Here is a 6879-nt window from a genome sequence, read left to right as displayed (position 1 = left end):
CAGAATGTTTATTGCAGCCCAATTCATAATTGCCAGGTCATGGAAGAAGCCCAAGTGCCCATCGATCCACGAATGGATCAACAAACTGTGGTGTATGTACACCATGGAATACTATGCAGCCATAAAGAAAGATGGAGACTTTATTTCCTTCATGTGCACATGGATGGAGCTAGAAAATGTTCTTCTTGGCAACATATCACAAGAATCAAAGAAAAAGTATCCAATTTACACACTGCTATTATGAAATTAATTTATACCTTTCATATGAAAGCTATAACATAATAAGAGCCTATGAATATGGGGAGGGAGGAGGGAAAGGGGAGGGAGGAATGGGGAATTGGAGGGATCACTTCTGTGGTGTATCTTACAAGGGTATAAGTGAATCTTTCTAAGAGTAGAATATGAATGTTTTAACATAATAACTAAGAAAATGACATCAAGGCTATGTTAACCAGTTTAATGGAAATGTTTCAAATTGTATGTGAAAACACCACACTGTACCCCAGAAGTTCATTAAAGTACATAGTTACCATTCAATTAAAAAAAAAGAAAACTCAAAAACCTTTTATGAGCCCAGGTTTTATCTGTGCCATTAGATACTTATATGTATTGGGTAAATTCCACTTCTCTTGAGGTTCCCAAGCACATTTTGATTCCTGGACCTGTCAGAAAGCAATCTTTGCTACTTACCACAGATCAGGAAATGTTACTGATGGGTATCTGGCCAGTTTTTCCAAAGGGCTTTTCTTTGGCCTTATAAAGTTAACCTTAATTCCTTAATGCAGTCTGGATATCTCTGAAAATGCTTTCCCAGCTAAAGTCTTGGTAAAATAACCAGTGTCTTCATCATGTCTTATGGAATAAAATAGATTCTTATTGAACTTATGCAAATAACTGTATTATCAGAGATTAAAAATACTTACAAATTGCTTTCAAACTCTGGAGAAATCAAGGAGAGAGAAAAAATGCATGTTTCAAATTTTGTTCATAAGTACATACATTGCTTGGAAAGCTATAAATAGCTCAAAAGACAGAAAATGGTTTTCTTGACTTTTAAAAAATAGAACACAGACAGAATTAACAGTATTTCAAACAAAAAGTTATAACAAACTAGCCCAGTTCTATGTCACTTATTTCTGTTTTGTTTGAAGCTAGGTTAGCAATACTCATAGACATGTTATCTTTCCAAAGAATGTTTTAAAAATCTGTTTTTAGTCCACAGGTATTAAATTTTCAAAGACATCAGGAATTTGAATTGAAAGAATCTGTTGGCCTCTCTTAATACTTCTTTTCTTTTTTTTAGGACAAACTTTAGACTCAGTTACAAAAAACACTTTCTTTTCTTTCTTTCTTTTTTTTTTTTGAGATGAATTGAAATTATTACCAACAATATATGTTAGGACAGACCAATGTCTTATAATGTTGGAATATACATATAATTATAATTCACACAAAATTAATTACCATTTCATATTTGACAAGGTTTCCTATACATTTTTAATAAATCGAGTAATTTTAATTTGCTTCCTCAGGTTTAGAACCTGTTAGTCTCAGTGCATGTGGCCTTTGCTGTAACCACTGTGCTACAAGTACCAAGCTCCAAATTTGGAATTTTGATTTTGGAAGGTTTGTCAAATATCAAAGGCTTAAAACACTTGTTTAAACAAAATTACAAGCCAAAAGATTTTAAAGGAAATACATAGTTAACTGGATCACATGTAAACTCCTTTACAAAATCTCTGTCATGAGCTTCATTCAACCTGCACAGACAATCTACAAACATTCTAAATCTTCTTTTACTTTTGCCCTGCCTTTTACTTTCCTAAACAGCCATTCTGTTTCAGGACAAATTTATCACACAAAATTCTTTTCTTATACAATGACTTTTTTTTTTTTTGTCTAATTTTTCCTATTTCCAAAAACTCACTTTTTATAAAACAGGATCACAGTTAACCATTCACTCACCAAACTGATAATTGGAAGGTTTAAAAGGCAAGAATCTTTCTCTTTGACAGAGACTCAGTTTTTCTAACTATCTAAATAACTAAATCATTACATTTTATAAATGAGAGACATTTTATGAAATATAATAATGATACAGGATTTTCCCAATCAGGGCTAGATAGGGAATCCTTATTTTTCAGGCTTAGGTTAGCTCAGAAATCAGATTTTCATTTCCAGGCACAAATATATTGCAGGCCATACCCTTTGAGCCCTAGTAAGGTTGTGAATAAAGAAGTCCCACGCATTTTGGATGGTTTCTATCTGAGTAAGGAGTACACACCTTAATTTTCTCCCAGATAAAAACTGCATAGCTCTAATAACCTTGCCCAAGGTGCTGGGTTGTATTTATTCATTTGCTAGAATACTCATTCAGTTTGTAGAGGTATTTTTATTATTTACTAAGTTTTGGCTAAAATATCCCTCAGGGCCTATTATTTATCCTTAGACAAATGACACATGCAGGAAACCTCCGACCTGGGCCTTCTCCCCCCTTCCAGAGGCTGTTTATCTTGGGGACCTGTTGCTGATATGGACACAGCTCCACAAAGCATGATTTATACTCTCTCAGAATTTAAAGGGCCATTTAGAGTTTACTGGAATGTCCAAACTGCAACACTTTTTAAGGCACAGCCACTCTGCCAATAGCTCTGGCATTTTTCATTCCCTCAGTTTAACAAAATCTCATTTTATTACTGATTTTTGGCCCATGGGCTCAATTTTCAAATTTCTGAGATCAAAAATTTACTGAAGAAATTTCAGTAATAAAACTACAACAATAACTGGAGCTTTTATCCTTTACTTCAGAAGTGGAGTTCCAATAGTAGGTTTATTGTCAAAGCCTGCTCTTTTCCTGCATGTTCATTCTTCTATTGGTGAGCTGCTATCACAGAGGACCACCATGGGACCTCCCCATTATTCTGCTGAAGCTCTCATCTCCATGTAATCAGCACAGGAGGGCACTTAAGGAATGGTGTCAGTCATGGTGCTGTGGAGCACTTCTATCAGGGAACCAGAGTGTTGCAGGAAAACAATGAATTAAAACAGACAGACACTTATACCAACAATATATAATTATTGTTCTTAATTGTCAAGAACTCAGGTGTCTCAAGGTATAAAGTGCTGAGTTCTAGGGAACTCTTTTCTAAATTTTCTTATGCCCCTTTTTCTCTTTTCCTCTTCAGTTTAATATCAGCTATATAATTATATATGATGTGAGAAACCAGAGTGGTATGTTAGTTATAGAGTTTTTTCTCAAGGTTAATTTAGCTCAGTGCAGTTTGTTCTTATCTTTAGAGGAGTTCCTTGAAGCTACCTGCTGTTTTTCAAGATTACTAAGAAGTATATTGTTATTTATTTCAGTTAGTTTCCAAGCACTCACATACACACATTCTAACTCATTTCTTAATCTGGGAAGCTTTGATTTTTCACTTAAACTGCTATTTAAGACAGAATCAGTGGGAAAACAGAAGGGGTAAGTTGCTGGGATCTTTATACAGTTTAAGAGTGTTTTCACTTCCTGTAATAGAGACCTCCTTAGACCAGGAAAAGGAGAGGATCCTATGTTGAGGGGCAGTAGCTCTGATAGAAGAATCTTTCCTAAGTGACAGAAGAAGGAGGGGCCCAAAGTCCAGTGATGATGGGATATCAAAGAGCTAGGGAGACACAGAGGAATTAGAACTATCTGGGAAAAATTCTCCAGGTGTAAATAGAAGTATGAACAAGGTTACCAAAAAGAGGTAAAAACAAGTCAAGGCCACCAACTTCCTGGTGGACCAGTCTGGAGGAGCAGTGCTACCAAGCCCAATACCAATAATAAGGATGAAGAGACCAATGAGTACCAGGCCAAAAGTGCACCAGCCGGTGAGGGATGTAGGACACATAAGAGTAAGTAGGAAAATAAAGTGATTTCAGAAGGAGCAAAGTCTTGAAGGATCCCTTGGAGGAAAAGATCTGCAATCCACTCACAAGTGTCTTTAGAGCTGTTTGTTTCAGGCCAGGACCAATCCTCCAATAAACACTGAACAAATGACCCGACATGAACAATGTCTAATAGTTTACATTTACTCTCACACTCTTCTATTCTCAGAATCAGAACCAGAACACATTCTTATACACTTTAACAGCCCTGTGAGTGATCTAACAGCCCCCACAGGGTTGATTAGATCATCACTTTCATTTCAATGGTGTTTCTGGTGATGGGTGTTGGTATATATTTCTGGGAGTCCCTGACAGACCAGTAGGGCTGAAATTCCCCACTGTTTGGGTTGTTCTACCGACACGTCTCCAAGAGCTTCTGACTGGCTAATGGCTTGACAACCTGGGGTCCCTGTCCAAAGTTCCTGTCTCTTTGGCCTTCCCTTAGAGATTCTTAAGGGCTCTATATACTACAAGAGATGAATTTAACAGTTATGTATCTTCACAACAATCCACAATAAATAAGCATAACAAAAATACCATTAATTGTTAATTAACGTCTGCAGACACTAGCCAAACATAGATGTTAAAGTAGCTTACACCCAGAGGTGGATTCACAAGTGAGTTGCTAATAAGCGGCTGCTGTTTTTTTTTTTGTTTTTTTTTTTAAGTAAAGAGGACTTTTTTTTTTTCTCTTTAGTTTCAAATGAGTAATTGACCTTGGGTTTTCTGCTGAGAGCTGGTACATTATTTCAAGGCTATTGTAACTTAGCAACCACAGATTTTAGCAGGCAAAAAGTTAGGAAAACAATTTTGATAAACTTTGTATTAACTCTTTAATTGCCAGAAAGAGAAGATCTTCAATGCACAAAAGGGCCATGTAAGAAAGATGGAAACCATTCAACACAGCATGCTGCCAAATAGACTAAGATTCCAGAACAACACTGTACAGTGAAGTTTAACTCCCAACCTTAACAGCAATGTTGAAGGCAGTGGGAGATGTAAAGGATATGAGCGAATATGTAAAAGGCTAGTAATTTAATCAGATATTTTGGTAGGGTGGGGCAGGGGACAGAGTCAGTTTTTTACCCAGGGGCTGAAAGATTCTCAGCGGCAGCCCCCTGGGTGAAAAGCGGCTCTTGTGCCCCAGCCACAACCAGTGGCCATAAATTTTCATAAACTGAAGGTGCACCAGGAAGTAAATAATATATAGAAACAAAAGTGATACCCAATCTCAAGGATACTGAAAAGATTACCAGGAAAAAAAGAGGGAGGAAAATACAAAGACCTTTTCCGAACTGAAATCTATGAGAGTTCCCTGAAAGAATTGACACTTGAGTAAGTATTCAGGGTTAAATCAAATACAAAATGACTGACAAATTTCACACAATTTCATCAATATTGGAAAGGGGTGAACACAGGAAACAGGGACCTACTAGGGACTCACCATCTGTGAGTTGGAAGAAGAAAACTTGACTGCCCAGAGATTTGAGAAAGGAAACCTGACAAAGTGGTTTCACTTTCTCGTCATTGCCCTTGGTGAGGCAGTTGAAACCAGAAAAATTATCCAAATGGATACAAACAGTTAAACAAATTTGACACAGGAAACAGGGGCCTACCAGATGGCCCCTACCCTATTACAGACAGACAAGCCAATAAAACAAAGAGAAACAGATGAACAAAACAGGAGAGATGGTCAGTAAAAAATTAGTCCGGCGCGGGGCCATGACTCACCCCCACTCATTCATACAAAACACAGAACATACAAAAGACACACAAACCAAAACCAGCACAGTCAACTGCAAAAACCAGAACAACCCAATAGACGATTGCAAATACCAGAACGGGACTAGCCTGCCAATCTGAACAGTCCAAAAGACTGCCAGTACCAGAACAGTCTAATAAGGGGCTGCAAGCTAGTGAGACAGGGAGATGTCTTTCCCTTGCCTCAGGAACAGATGTCTCAGGCTGTGTCCAGCCTAGCCTATTGTTCCCCCTCAGATTCTCTAGAGATCCACAGAAATCTACAGAAAACCACCAGCTTACCGAATCAGAAGATTTTGGGAGCCTGTGCTTTTAATTCATGCATTTGAAGGAACCAGGGATGGAGAGCGTCTCTCCAAGGCCTTCCCCTGGAGCCTTTGGCTGGTGGTGGGCTCAGGTGGGGAGTCCAATAATCTCGCTGGGGCCTTCAAATCTTCTGACTCACACAGCTGAGAAGGAGACACAGGCCCTATTTTTTTTATGCAAATTAATAGAAATTTATTGTATCTGTGCAGGAGTGATTGCCATAGGAAGCAAGCAACCCCAAATGACAGATCAAATGGGTCTTTATACCCTATTTCTGCATCACAGCAAGCAGGCAAAGGTACAGAGGCTGAATCACTGTGGTTAGCCTTGGGCAGGGGAATTGCGGAGTCCAAGGGAGGGGCAGGGATATGTTAAGCCTCTCCTCCCTATGTACTTTCTTATCTCCAACTTTCCCCTCAAAGTTCTTTCCCCTCCCTACACACTCCCTTATTTTCAGGGCTCTTCTCAGAGTTCTCCTCACCCTTGAGGAGGCTGGGACTAATGGATTCAAAGGAAGTTTCTTTTTCAAGGGTAGGGGGCTTGGTTATCACAATATACCCCAATTTATTAATCCATTTATGGGTCGATGGGCACTTGGGCTTCTTTGATGACTTAGCAATTATGAATTGGGCTGCAATACACATTCTAGTGCAAATATCTTTGTTATAAAGTGATTTTGGTCTTCTAGATATATGCCTAGTAGAGGAATTGAATGACAGGTCTACTTTTAGATCCCTAAGTGATCTCCAAACATCTTTCCAAAAGGAACATATTAGTTTGCATTCCCACCAGCAGTGTAAGAATGCTCCCTTTTTTCCACATTCATGCCAACATCTTTGGTTTTGGGATTTTGTGATGTGGGCTAATCTTAGTGGAGTTAGATGATATTTC

This window comes from Otolemur garnettii, unplaced genomic scaffold, assembly GCF_000181295.1.
Source record: "Otolemur garnettii isolate 467f Iridium unplaced genomic scaffold, OtoGar3 scaffold00001, whole genome shotgun sequence".
NCBI lineage: Eukaryota > Metazoa > Chordata > Mammalia > Primates > Galagidae > Otolemur > Otolemur garnettii.
This window is presented reverse-complemented; position numbering follows the sequence as displayed.